Raw genomic sequence first — 15513 nt, forward strand, 5'->3', positions numbered from 1 at the left:
AACACAGCACCATATGGGCTCCTATGAAGAAAATTAACTCCATCTCAACCAGATCAAGTATGATCTCCACCCCTTCTTATTCCATACCATTTGCATCATGCTCACATCCTACAATATTCAATGAATTCTCATCAACAACCATCACCCCCTTCCCTGTCCTTTGACATATACACAGATAACTTTCCTTCAGTCTACTGACCATCCCCATTCATATGTCCGTTCAGTTCATTTAGTACATGACTCAAGCTCCATCTGTTGCAATGATCATTCAAGACAGGAGGTATGGTGTGTTGTGTTGGATTGTTGGATTTCAAAACCAGCTCAAGTTGGATCACTGCTGTACTCCCCCTTGTTCTTTATGAGGTTCATCCTCCACTGATTTATGTAGCTCCCACTGTGGTACTTTTGACATACAACTATGGCATCACACAACTATGACATCACGCAACTCAAACCATGGGCTATATTCACCCAACAATAAAATTCCTTGAGGTATACCTCAGATTTCCCCAACCTTCTGCATTACCCACTGTACTGGGTCTGGCTGAACTGGAATTGGTTTTTCCCTATAGCAGCCCTCACGGTGCTGTGTTTTATGCTGGGAGCTGGCAGGGTGTTGATGGCACCCTGGTGTTGTGGCTACAGCTGAGCAGTGCTTACACAGCACCAAGGCTCTCTCCAACATTTCCCCTGCCCAGTGGGACGGGGTGGGCAAGATCTTGTGAGGGGACACATCCAGGACAGCTGACCCCAACTGACCAAAGGGATATTCCAGACCATGTGACGTCTGCTCAGTATAAAGCTGGGAGAAAGGAGGAAGGGGCTGGGGTCACCCTTGGTCCTCCGAGGAAACCACTATGCGTATTGGAGCCCTGCTTCCTGAGAAGGCCCGACATCGCCTGTCCATGGGAAGTAGAGAATAAATCTGTTTGCTTTTGCTTCCACGCGCGGACTTTTGCTTCGCTTTGCTTATATTAAAACTGCTTTTGTTTCACTCACAAGGGTTAGTTTATCTTCTTTCCCCTCTTTACCCTGTTGAGAAAACAAAGGGAAAGGGGGGGGGGGGGGGGGGGGGGAAGTGATAGAATGACTTGGTGGATACCTGGCATTTAGCCAGAGTCAAACCATCACACCCACTGAGTGCATTCAGGTTCCTCAGTAAAAGCAATCCCACTAGTTTGTCTTTTTCTTGAGGAAGAAGTAACCCAAAGTCTTTCCCTGCTGGTTCCAGCCGTCTGGAACCAGGGAGTCTTGGCTGTTGCAATATTGCTGCTGATACACCATCACCATATAAAGGGTTAAAAGGAAGACCTGGGCCAGTCAGTCTCACCTCTGTGCATGGCAAGATCATGGAGAATATCCTCCTAGAAACTGCTAAGGCACATGGAAAATGAAGATGTGACTGATGACAGCCAACATGGCTTCACTAAGGGCAAATCGTGTCTGACAAATTTGGCGGCCTTCTACAATGGGGTTACAGCACTGGTAGATAAGGGAAGAGAAACTGATGTCATCTACCTGGACTTGTGCAAAGCATTAGATACTGTCCCACATGACATCCTCGTCTCTAAATTGTTTGATGTCTAAGTGGAGAACAGTGACAAGTGGTGTTCTTTAGGGGTTGATATCGGGACCGGTGCTGTTTAACATCTGTCTTGGTGACATGGGCAGTGGGACTGAGTGCACCCTCAACAAGATTGCTGATGACACCAAGCTGTGTGGTGCAGTTGACACACTGGCGGAAAGTGATGTCATCTAGAGGGACCTTAACAGGCTTGAGAGGTGGGCCTGTATGAACCTCATGTAGTTCAACAAGGCCAAGAGCAAGGTCCTGCACATGGGTCAGGGGAATCAAAAGCACAAATACAGGCTGGGAAATGAGTGGATTGAGAGCAGACCTGCGGAGAAGGACTTTGGGTTATTAGTGGATGGAAAACTTACTATGAGCCAGAAATGTGCGCTCGTAGCCCAGAAAGCCAACTGTATCCTGGGCTGAATTAAAAGAAACATGACCAGCAGGTCAAGAGAGGAGATCTTCCCTCTACTCTGCTCTTGCGAGACCCCACATGGAGTCCTATGTCCAGCTCTGGAGCCCCCAATGTAAGAAGGACATAAACCTGCTTGAGCGGGTCCAGGCGAGGAGGGTCATGAAGATGGTCGAGGGGCTGAAGGACCTCCCCTATGAGGACAGGTTGAGAAAGTTGAGTTTGTTCAGCCTGGAGATGAGAAGGCTCTAGGATGACCTTATAGCAGCCTTCCAGCACTTAAATAGGACCTATAGGAAAGGTGGAGAGGGATTTTTTTACAAGGGCATGTAGTGATAGGACAAGTGCTAATGGCTTTAAACTGAAAGAGGGTAGATTTAGATTAGATGTAAACAAGAAATTCTTTACTGTGAGGATGGTGAGGCACTGGAATAGGTTGCAGATATCCCCTCCCTGGCAGTGTTCAAGGCCAATTTGGATGGGGTTTTGAGGAACCTTGATCTAGTGGAAGGTGTCCCTGCCCATGGCAGGGGGGTAGGAATTAGATGATCTCTAAGGTCCCTTCCAATCCAAACCATCCTATGATTCTATGGTAGCAATCAGCACCTGCTGATCTTTGACACATAGTAACCCCCAAGCAGAAGGATCCTCAGAGACACCAGGCAAGGTAGACCACTCTTTAATCTACATCCACAGCAGCTACACCAAAAGCCCCGTGGTACCCTTTTGGGTCCTTGGAATACCTTCTCCTGAGGTATCCTATGTGCAGGATACATGGAGCCCCTGGGCCAGTCACAATAGGATGCATTTGCCACTCATTCCCTGTTAAGCTCAACTTAGCCTTCATACAGTCTGCTGTGGGATGCCTCTGTCACTAGAAAAACCCAGATGCGTTTTGCCCCATTTTACCCTGATGGCATTAGGATACACTGGTGTCCACCAGAACCTCTCTGTGCCACCAAATTCATACAGTCCGATAAACCTGGTTGTCCTTTTCCTCCACTTGGCTATAGGCAGGACCCTTCTGTTCCTGACTCCCATAATGACAAAGCAGAAGTCCCTTCACCTTGAGAGTGCTGAACAGAGGCTCAGTAAGCATAGGCCAGGACCCAGCACAGTGCAAGTTGCCGCTCTTTGGCATAGGCAAGTTATTCTTTTGTCAAGTGCTGTGTCACTTCAACAGGATTGCATGCCTGTTTAGGTGTGAAGTTCCAGACTTTTGGAAGTGAAAATTGCTCTAGGTACCTGCCGAAATTCTCCCAAGCACCTTGCCACCCATGACTCAACTGACTCAGGGCACATCCCTGTGTGGCATTCACAACCAATTGGTTGACCTTACAAAAAGCCAAAATAAGATTCATAACACACATCACTATGAGCATTCTGGGATGTTCAAGAAACTGAATAGCCATTGTAACACGGCAGAAAACTTCTACACTAGTGAAGAAGGAAAAGATGTTGTTTCTCACTTCGCTTCCAGGTGGGTCTCAGAGGAAAAGAGGAGAAAAGTGTGTTAATTGTCTCCACGAGATGTTTCTCAAAGTATTGGGACAGCAGCAATGCAGAGTCCAAATACAGGATTAGGCTCAAAGGCAGTTCTTTTACTCTCCCAGGAAAAACAAAACAAAGTCATAAACATCACAGTGAGCTGTAGAAGCCATTAACAAGCCCTGAAGTTTGATGTACAGCAAGAAAGGGAGCACAGTACAGGGCAAGTGAGGGAGCAAACAAACCAGTATCAAAACCAGATAAGTCAACATTGCAACTAGCAACAGCAAGTAACAACTTGCCAAGTAACAGCTAAACATATATAACAACTTCAAATTCAGTCTAGCACATTCTGATCAAATCTGTTGCTATCATGAATGCCTCATGCCCCACACCGGGTGCCAAAAAGGACTGTGGTGAATTGACCCCAACTACCAGCTAAGCCCTGACACAGTCATTTGTTCACTCCATCACAGCAGGATGCTGTAGAGAATCAGAAGGGCAAAAAGAATAAAAAATCATGGATCAATATAAAGACAGTTTAATAAGTCAAGGGAAGGACAAAAAACAAAACCAAAACCAAATTTCAAGTGATGCAAAGGCTCATCGCCTGCAGACAAATGCCAGTCTCCAAGTAACAGCTACCTTGGAAAAACTACACTGATCTCCATCCAGTTTTATTGCTGAGCATGACACTACACGGTATGGATATCCTTTTGGTCAATTGGGGTCAGTTTTCCCAGCTGTGTCCCCTCCTGACTTCTAGTGTACCCCCAGCCTACTCGCTAGCAGGGCAGCATGAGACATAGAAATACCGTGGCACTGTGCAAGCACTGTTCAACAGTAGCTAAAACATCTGAAACACAGTAACATTTGGGCTGTTATGAAGAAAATTAACTCCATGCTAACGAGACCAAATAAAGTAATATTACCTGAACTGTTCTGTTAACCAGCCTCTGTCTAAAGGTGGATTTTTTTTTCTTCAGAATTCAGAAGAATCTTTATAAATATGTAATCTTTGATAAAGCTAAGTCTTTCAGTGAAAACAAAATAAAGTAGACACTGTTTTCCCCCCAAATAACCAGTGTCTTGTAGATTATTTCTTTTCATTGAAGACAGGAGATAAAATTTGGGTTACCAGAGATAGATAGGATTGTGACATAACAGGGAGAAGAGAAACTCTGAACTGCTAATAAATGATACATTTAAATTACAATTGCAGTTACTAAAGAACGGCATGTGAGTGTGGGATCATATATTCCATGTCAACAGAACAGTTAGAGAGAGGATTTGGACAAAGCAGAAGAATAATCAAGGTCAGCAAACACAGAAGAGAGAATTAATGGCCATTATGAGAATAATGTTACTGCGGTCAAGGAGATGAAGTTTGTGAAAAGCAGACTTGCAAAACATCCACAATAGCAAGTTCAGGAAAGAAAACTGGCAATGTATTCAATGTATTTCATGATGGAAAAGGGGATGAAGAGCAAGGAGAATCAGGATAATTGGGTAATAATTTTTTTGAACAAGAAAACAATGGTATATTAAGAGGCAGAGGGAGAGAAGCCAAATTATTAGGGAAAATTTTAAAGCAGAATAAAACCAGGGCAATAGTTTGAACCAGAAAAGGGAAAAGATAAGAGTAGGTAGGACCACATCCTACATCCGTCTTGAGGAGTAAAAGGACTATTTGATTGGGAATGCCTCAAAATAAATGTACATCTGAAATTAAAAAGGTGATAGAAAAACTGAAGAAGGATGTTCCAGCTGTTAATCTGGATTTTCTTTTTATGTGTTGCTGTCCTGAATTTTGTCAGCACTAGATACAGAGAAGCTCAAGGATGGATAACAGTTGGTGTTTCTCATCAGGGTATTCACACTGTTCTTGATTGTACCAGCAATTGAGATACAATTTTTTTCTTTATTTTTTTAAGCACACAGATAAGCATTGTATAATTTCAAAGTAGCTAACTGCCTTATATTTGTATATATTTCTGTACCATTTAAGGAATGATCAAAAGTAACTGAGATCACATCCTTCCACTTTTGTCTTTGTGAAGGATGTCTCATACACATCAGTCCAGGCAGGAAAATGTATAAAAGTCCATTGAAAAAGCATAAATCACTTCTGAAAACTTATTATGCAGTCAGAAGTTTATCCTGATACTTTTAATTATGGCCCAGTGTTTGATCCGTGTTCCTCTATCAGAGTAACTACTTCAATAAGTAATTCCATTTGTCTGGCTGGAATCCCCTTTAACTATGATCCTGACTCACTTGTGAGCCTAACTGCTTACCACTGTTAGCGGGGGATTTAGCATTTGAGCTCACATGTCAAATAGACATTCGACTGCTTAACTTTTGTCTTCTGCATATTGTGAAACAACTCTCAGAAGAAAAAGTTTCATATGGTAAAGACATTGAGTAAGAAAAGAAGTCAAGAACACAAGATCAATTAAAGATTCAAGTATTCTCAAAAATACTATTTTTTTTAAAACATAAATTGAGCAATAATGAAATTGACCTTCAATAAATTAATAAAATTTTATTTAATCAGCTCAGCTAGAAAGATATCAACAGACTAGTAAGCTGATTCTAACCTGTATTGAATATTATAAGGAAAGGAACTGCAATAGTCTTGGGTAAAAAGTCCTTTTATTAATTTTTGATTAACTAAAGCTAGCAAAACAAATTTTCATCTGAACTAGATCTTGAGAAAAATTCAGCTTAAAAAATACCAAACTGAAAAATTAAAAAAACGTCTGTGCTGAAAAACTAAATAAGCAAAAGCAAATACTCAGGTACTCTTGTTAGGAAAAAAATGGTGTGGTAGCCTAAACTGTAGTCTGAGTACCTGTAAGTCCCAGTTTTCCTGCCCAGAGTGATATCAGATGTACCACAGGTCTGTCTGCCCTGATAGCTCACAAGAGAAGAGCTCTCCAGGTGTTATGCCAATAGTCATCCCCAATAGATACCCATTGATTAAATCGCCTTTAGTGGTTGTTAATATCACAAGTCTAGTTTGATATGCCAAGAAAATCCAAAGCAAAATAATTAAAACCATTTCTTTATGGCTGCACAAGAGGCTCTGAGGTAACATGTACACATAGAGCCCTACACATCTGTTCTCAAATTACTAATGATGAAAGAAAGCTGATGCTGCTTTTGGCAGAGAAAAAAACTCTTTCTTCTTATCAGTACTTACTGCTCTGACCCATGGACCTGCTTCTGCTCGAGTGTCTAACACACATCCTCCAGGGACTCTTGATGGGAAGATGTTCACAGAATCACAGAATCATCTAGGTTGGAAAGGACCTTGAAGATCATCCAGTCCAACTGTTAACCTCACATTGACCGTACCCAACTACTACATCATATCCCTCAGTGCTAAGTCAACCCAACTCTTAAACACCTTCAGGGATGGGGACTCCGCCACCTCCCTGGGCAGCCCATTTCAGTATTACTTTTCCCAGCTCTCTGTCCTCTTTTCCATGCATGGAAGATTCCCACATCTGAGCAGCCTGGTAAGGTGTATCCTTCTCTGGGTCCTGGGAAGAGCCCCAGTGCATAATAGCAGCTAGGCCACAAGCTGGCTTGTGAAACCGCTACCAGGGAGATGAGAAAAGAGTTTTGGGTAAAAACACAACTCATTTGAGTTGTTACTGAGTTAACAGTTCCTCCATGTTTTAGCAGCTGACACGAAAAGATCAAGTCTGATCTTTTCTGATCAGTCTGACAAGAAAACTGTGAGGTAACTCTAACAGGTAAGCAGGGTAAGAAGGTAGAGTGAAGACTGTACATGATTATCCTTTGGAAATCTTCCTTTCTTATTTTGTAGGTATATTGTTTATTTTTCAGCTAGGTGTACTCTTCATAACAGTTACCGAGTTGGTAATCCTCATGACAGACTTTTCCTCAAATTCTCTTACATTTTCTCTTTCAACTTAGAAAGTCCCCAGGAGAACTGACTTTCTTCAACACCTCCAAGTTAGACTGATGTGTTCCTGGAGATGCTGATTAGAATATATTATGGTCATTAGCAACTGAAGCTTCTTAATGTTCATTTTATTATACTTACTTTTTGCTTTCAAGGGAAAAAGTTAAGGAAGATTTAATGAGACTGAAGACAATACTAATAGAAATAATAAAAGTAATCCTCTAGTATATTATGTCTATAAATTCTCACACAATATTATAGATTATGTGGTCTGTTCATATGAAAAACATACATTGCACATTTATTTTACTAGCAAATAATCCCTTTTATTAGTCAACAATCTTAAATTTGAAAACAAAATACACATCATGCTTGTGGGCACAAACCAGCCTCAGAAAAGGGTAAAGAACTACTAGTACATTAATAATAATTTCCTTTTCCACTCTTGCCATCTGGCATTCTTCTGAAATACATTTTCAGAGAGTAGTCTCTCTGAAAGTCAAATTTAGACCTGATAAACCACTGATGACGTAACTGTTAATGTCCCATTTCTGCTTCCCTTTGATGATGCTTCAAATGGGACATGTAACCTTTTGGGGAGTTTTTAGCTCCAAATGAGATGTTGGCTGTCCAGTGGGAAGATAAAGATTCCATTTAATGTATTTTGAAAGCCGTAAAGGATAACCTTAATTTCCTAGCTTACATTTATTTGCTCTCTCACAATGTCTTCCATATTCAAGGCTGAGCGTGAGCAATTGCCAAACATGTAATTGAAGAAGAGCAATGCCATGAGTGTCAGGTCTGTAAGTATATATATAAGTATATAAGTGTCAGAACTGGTGAATTCACAGACAGTGTGCTGTCTACAGGGGGGAAAAAAAAAAAAAAAGTAAAAAAAAAAAAAAGTTGAAACTTGAAGTATGGAGCTGTCAAATGAAGCAGAGGCCTTAAAATTTCATACCGGTAATTTTCTTACTGTCTTCAATGGTTGCTATGAAGTTTCTACAAGGTGGCACAAAAATGCCATATTTTAAGCACAAGTTTGCAACTGTTAAACTGAACTTTTTAAAGTGTTGCTATAACATTAAACATTCACGGACTGAAAGCTGCAGCCTTCTCATTTTATCCATGTGCAAAATACTGCACAGCAGAAGCAACATAACCTTTAGCAAACTACCCTCACCATATATCTCTGCAGTCCATTAAAAACCTCCTCTAATAGTGAGGTGAAAGACAGAATAGATTTTTCTTTAAGAAAAAAAAATGGTTAGGCTGAGATCTGTTTTAGATTCAGGTTTTAGATGCTACAAGCAAATACCTATCAGATCCATAAGGAGCCCTGGTTCTCTTAAATAAGACAAACAACATTGAGACATAAATTGCTGTACTATGTTTGTTCATTAATAAAATGCAAAGAATTGAAGAAAGTTACTTGGGTTTGAAGTATGTTTTCTAGACACAAATATTCCGTTGTACATAACCAGCTATACTTTCTGTGTTTAGTTATGCAAAACCAACAGTCATAGTAAGTATTCACTGAGATTTAGCCTTTAGTTATTATTTTGATCATCTCATGAAAAGTCTTCAAATGGTCAGCAATGACTATTAGTAATTATAGTTACTGTATTTTTCTGACTGTCGCTTGAAGACAGGAGCTTCTATACTATATTTGATTTCCTGAGCTCTCTGAAGAAAACTTCTGAAAAAGCAGAAGTTATTAAATATTGAATATTACTAAACTATAATAGAGCAGAGCTCCAGTTTGGTGCATCGTGTCCTTTTAAATTATTCTATGCAATTAGTTCAAAATCAAGACAAGTTCTGTGAAACATTTATTACAATAAATTTGGGGAGGATCAGAATCATAGCTTACTAACAAATGGAAGCAAAGAAACAGAATACCTGTTTCCTTAGTTTTTAAACTAATGGGGTGTACCTCATGAATAAGCCCATAGTTGCATCTCAGTCTCTGTTCCATACCTCCCCAAGCAACAGCAAATTTCACAACACTACAAATAAAAATAGAAGAATGCTTGAATTGTCATAATTTAAACCGTAGGAGACTTTTCACAAGTACTGTAAGGGGACAGTACTTGCCATTTCTTTTCACTATATCTCTCCTTTTTCCACATTCATCAAGGTCATTGTGAGCTTTTTTCCTTTGATTTTAATTTGATCTCAGTTTGTACATCATTTTTATGTAAATTTCAGGAGAGGTGACTGTATCTACATTTTTCCAACCATCTGGCACACTGGGAAATACAGCAGCATTCAACCCCCAATAACATAAATAAGAAAAGAGATAGATTTCAGAAGAGACTTTTAAAAAAATGTGATTATTAACCACAGAACCTTTCAAATATTTTTATGAACATTTGGTGTGAGTTTTTATCACTAAAGTTCTCTGAAATACTTATTCAGTCAGATATTCCTTTCATGCCACTAGTATGCTTTTTCATTTATAAAATTAATAAGTATAAATACCTTACTTTCTTCTCCCTGTGCTGAAGTTAAGTGTATCATTGTTCATGAATGGAAACAAAAACAAAAGAAGAAAAAGAAGTGATAAGCCATGAAAGGTTACCACAAAAAAAACCCCAACCAACCAGGTTTTATGGTATTTTTCATTCATTGTATTTAGTTGAAAGAAATTGTAGTAGCCAAGAAATTATATTAGTTTTCAGATAATAGAATAAATGAGGCCAAAAATTAAGTCATAGTCAAAAATATGTTTCTTTTGCAAGTTATCTATGCATTTGTTTTAAACGGGTCTTCACTAACTTTTGCATATCATTTTCTGATAATCGGCTTCTATAACTACATCACCTCATGAAGGCACTATTATATTTTTTCTTGTTATTAAAAAATTATAACTCTATAGTAAAAATTCTATATTAAAATGAATATACAAAATGTTTTGTTTTTCTAAATGAGGCAATGTTAAACAATTTAGAACTGGAAGAACTGTGATACCACATATGCACTTGCAAATTGCAACTGGTTTCAATTTGCACAGGAGGGGAGCAGTGTCATATTCAGAAACTGGTACTATCATTTTGAGCTTTTATATTAATGGCATAATATTAATAAATACAACGCTAATGTAATTCTTTGACTCAGTCAAAACTCTTTGGCAAAAACAGTGCTATACAAAATACAGCCATATACACACAAATGAAGCTTGGAAATATCTTTTCTGAAGCCATTAGTGAAGCTATTGTTCTGTAATCAGTTAGAGCTTCTCAATCGTTACAGAACTTTAAAGTGTCTAGGGGAAAATTCATTTTCTTACCAGGATCTGACCCTGCTACATTCAGGTGTTAGTCAAAATCTCAAATTATTTGACTGCAGAATAAAAAGAATCTGTTTTAACTGAAGTTTGAGCTTCAGTAGCATACTGGATTTTTTCACAGACATATTTTTCCACTTCTTGTCTTGGAAAATGTCTTTGTTTTATATTGGCTTTCTTCCTATAAAAATAATTTAAACTCATCTATTAAAACAAATCTTTCAGAAAAAAATCCTCAAAACAAAATTTAAAATCTACCCATTTTTCTCATTAGAAATATACAAAGTGTTTAACGGTAAGTGGAGAACACAGGGCACAAGAAACAAGATACGGTAATTGAGACCATCTGTCTCACTAAATATAAAGCACATTTGTCTGTGGTCTCTCTTTCTGATCTCATTGCGGTTCCAAAATCTGACCATTCAAGTAGAGGAAAAATTGTCTGATGCATGGCAAGAAAAATTTAGATGAACTCATTCCAAGACAAGTAGAACATGTTCTTATATTCTTTCAGAGCATGTGGAGAAGTAGAAGAGCAGAGACAAGTGCAAGAATAGCTGATCCTTTTTGGCTGCGTCTGATATTTGACTATCCCGACACCTTACACAGCAGCAGCTGACCTGGCAGTAATTCTGGTGACAACCTAGCCTATGGGCTAGAATTTTCTTGAAGCACTCATTACTGTCATTGCTGCTTTCATATCCACTGAGAGAACTGTAGGTCTGACACAGGCAATCACAGCTCACCATTCTGGTGCCATTAGAGTGCCATTAGATTTGATACAGCACCGTAAGGAACTAAATTCAAGAGCAGCATCTTGAATGTTTTTCTTTTCCTCCTAGCACTTAATTTGCTGTCAATTGGTGGTGTGGTCAGTAACTACTATATAAATCACAGTGTTCAAATACTAGGTACACATTATAATCAGTGTGTTTTGTTAAATATATGACCACCTTCACAATGTTATCATTTACAGTGCTGTTGCTTTGTAACTGCAAAGCTGCACACAAAATTCTAAACTGGAGTTACTCTGTAGCTCTCGAAGTAGGTATGGGTTTACTGCTGAAGTTTTTGCTGTTGGTTTGGTTTGATTCAGTTTGGTTGTGTCTATCTCTTCCTGGTCTCAGGAGAAGAAGGAAACACAAATGGTTATTCAAGTACAATGTGTATAAATGCATATAGTATATATAGTGTGTATACTAAATACCACTATATGCTATATACGTGATATACGTACACTATATGTAGTATACACAATATGTATAGATACATACTATATGCATACTATAGATGCATGCTATATATAATTTATATAGTATGTACTTATTCTTACATTATATGTAGTATATATTTGCTATATAATATCCATATAGTACTTTGACTACATGATAGTATAGATTATTTTTGATTGTTTTTCTGTGAGAAAACATTATTTATATGTAATATAGACATAACAATATCTACTTGAATATATTAACAAGGAAAATATTTTTTTAAAGTAATAAAAAAGTTCTGTAACCTTGAGTTGCTAATGGGTATGTAAACATTAAAAAAAATACTTACTTTAGGGAAAATGAACATGTTGGGTTCTCAGCAGAACTATGAAAGTCAATTTTAAGACTTCTTTGGTAAGAAACAGCATTTTTATTCAGAAACATTTTGTGGTATGACAGTTCAGTGAACAGCTCAGTGTTCTGCCAGCCATTTGGGAAGCTTATTTTGCAATGGAATACAGAAGATCTTGAAAAACAAAGTAAAAGAAATATTAATGTAGTGGAAACTGTGACTTTCAGAGCTAACAAATAAATACCTGGAATTCTTATTTGAACATTTTAGTTGTAATGGATTAGTTAAGTGAATTTCTTAAGAGTCATCTTCTTGCCTTGTAAAAAATTAAAGAATGCTGATGAGAAAAATAGGAGCTAAAAGCTAGATTAGTCTTTATACTGAAGGGACATTAAAAATAACATTGTGCTGGAAACTCCGGAAAAATTAATTGCAATATCTATACTGATCCAAAACTGTTTCCAAGGAATCAGGGTCTACTGGCTTTTATACAAAGAGAATGAACTGAAAGGGTTGTTTTAGACTAAGTCTTCAACAGTTGTTGAACTAGAGTTTTTCTTTTACAGTAACAATTACTTCTCTCAGTTTTCTAATGAAAATGAAAAGAGAGTGTGATAATTAGGGCTGCTCTAATGAATCTCTACAAGAAACACAACATAAAAATGTGTAATGGTTGCCACATTGAAATTGCTAATTGTGATATTTTTACATAAATAGCTTCATAATGATACTAAGATATTCCTTTGCTTTGAACAAGTTAGAATATGCAACATCATGGTGAAGGAGCAACAAAAACTCAAATAATTCTGAGATATTACAAAAACAGGTCATTTGATTGACAGGGCACTTTAACATAATTTTATGTGATATCCTTCCTATGACAAGAACAAGTATTGGCTACAAACCTAATTCTGGCATATACAGTTTTGCAGCTTTTACCAAAAATTATGTCAGAAGTTACATTTATTCAAAATAGAACCTGCAGACTATACATGGTTGATGTTTCTATCTTGGCAGGAGAGCCCAAAATTTATGATTTGTGCTCTCAGTCACAGGTTAGGCAGACAGGAGGCTGATGTACTAGATAAGACTGCTATTGTAAATTTACTTGGCATTTCATTTTTCAGTCACACTGGTAGTTATTTTCATACATCTTCAATCCATCATTTGCTGCTAAATGCAATTAGTTTGATTGGCAGATTTAGCTTCCCAGTGGGTCTTTGTCAATATTGTGTAGCAGTAAATACCTTGAGAGTCTTTTCTTCAAAACTTTCCTCAGTTATTTGCTTTTTCCTCACCCAGCTAACTATTGATTAGCTGCTTTCATACAGCTCTGACCCATCTGTAGATGCGATCAGAGCAGCCGAAGTACATGGTGATCAAAATCACCCATGTGGTAATAAAAACTGCTCCCTCATTTCCAACAGTGAGAAATTGTGCAAGGGCCAGGGTGCCCCGAGGCTCAGCAGCCCCTGCCCAGGGCCAGCTCTGAGAGGTGGGTACCATGGTCTGGCGCCTGGCAGTGAGGAAAGACACAGGGGCCAGGAGGAAGATCATCGGGAAGTTTTGTCAGTGGCCTGTGCCCCAGGCTGGGACTCGTGTCCAGGGAAGCCCCAGGGCTTACCCTTGACCCACACCTGGCCCTGCCAGCAGGACACCCATGCCAGACTCAGAGCCGCCCCATCCTCATGGCTGCGCCCAGTGGTTACCAGCCATGGCCCAGCTCTGCTCACCACCTCAGGGCACAGCAGGATGGGACCACTGAGGGAGGCCCCTGCCCCACTGTTGGCCCTCACTGCACTCTGGTCAGTGGTGTTTTAAGTTATTCTCTGATCACTGAAAATATATGGTAGCATGATACTTCCACTCCTTGTCATTGAGGCAGAAAGACACAGAGCTGACTTTGGTCTTAATATGTGGGTAGTTTAAAATCTATAACCTCCCATGGAGAGGTAGTCAGGTGCTGTCTGTGTCACATAGGCTGAGACTGATGCAACACCAGGGAGCATAGTCCCACGAGTCGGGGGGGAAGAAAGGAAAAAGAAAAAGGAAAAGGAAAAGGAAAAGGAAAAAAAGAAAAGAAAAGAAAAGAAAAGAAAAGAAAAGAAAAGAAAAGAAAAGAAAAGAAAAGAAAAGAAAAGAAAAGAAAAGAAAAGAAAAGAAAAGAAAAGAAAAGAAAAGAAAAGAAAAGAAAAGAAAAGAAAAGAAAAGAAAAGAAAAGAAAAGAAAAGAAAAGAAAAAAGAAAAGAACTCCTGTATGATTTTGGTGGGACTTAATAAGAAGTAAGTGCTCAAGAATTTGTCCTGCAATGCTGATATAAAGGGAAAAATACAGCAGGTGTTGAATTTCTTAAAGGCAATATTTTTAATTATTTTTACTCATAATCTAATTAACGGATTTACATACAAATTATTAGAAATTTCATTCTGCACTCAGCAACACACATGCTGTCTTTTTCATACATAACAATGAAGATAAATCCTTGATTCAGTTTTAATTAGAAAGCTATAGCTAGTTCTTCTATATGATTTTGGGTTTTGGACATAGTGCGCAGAAAGATATATAATAATTAATGCTGCAGTACCATCAGATATGATCAATTTATAGAAAAGGTCAAGGAAGTGAGTCGAAGAAAGGATTAAGTAGTAAGAAAATTGAGCTTACATTTACAAAAATGCGGGAAAACTAAGACCTGGCATAAGATGGAGGACTCTACAAGAAAAAAAAATATCTGCATTTATCTGCTCCATAGATCAGTAGCTGGAGACAGTCAGTTGGCATGTTCCTCTCCTGAAGTGGTAAAATATGTTCATAGAGCAGCTATGTGGATTCTGAGTAACATATTCAATAAGGACACATGTTTAGGTTTGTAGTAAGGTTTACTGGCAAAATAGATTAATATATTATTTTTTCCTTAAAGACTGAACTACAGTTTTTCATTCAGCACAAGAAAAGTCTGTTAGAGGGCCTCAAACATGGGTCTGTGGTGATTTGTCTCCCTGAACTTGTGAGAAGCCAAGGAGAGCAATAATATGAGACATGATTAAAGGTAAAGTACAATAACAGATCTATGAGGGGAAACTTTATTAGCCCTTGTTTCTGCTATAACTAAGCCTCTCATTTTTTCAGTGCCACTTTCTTGGGATTGATCACTGTAAGAGCAATAATAATGATTTGTGAATCTTTGCAAGGAGTCAGGTTATGATATGTTGTATTTTAATAAAGAATATAGGAAAATACAGGCATG

Source organism: Athene noctua, chromosome 1, assembly GCF_965140245.1.
Source record: "Athene noctua chromosome 1, bAthNoc1.hap1.1, whole genome shotgun sequence".
Taxonomy (NCBI): domain Eukaryota; kingdom Metazoa; phylum Chordata; class Aves; order Strigiformes; family Strigidae; genus Athene; species Athene noctua.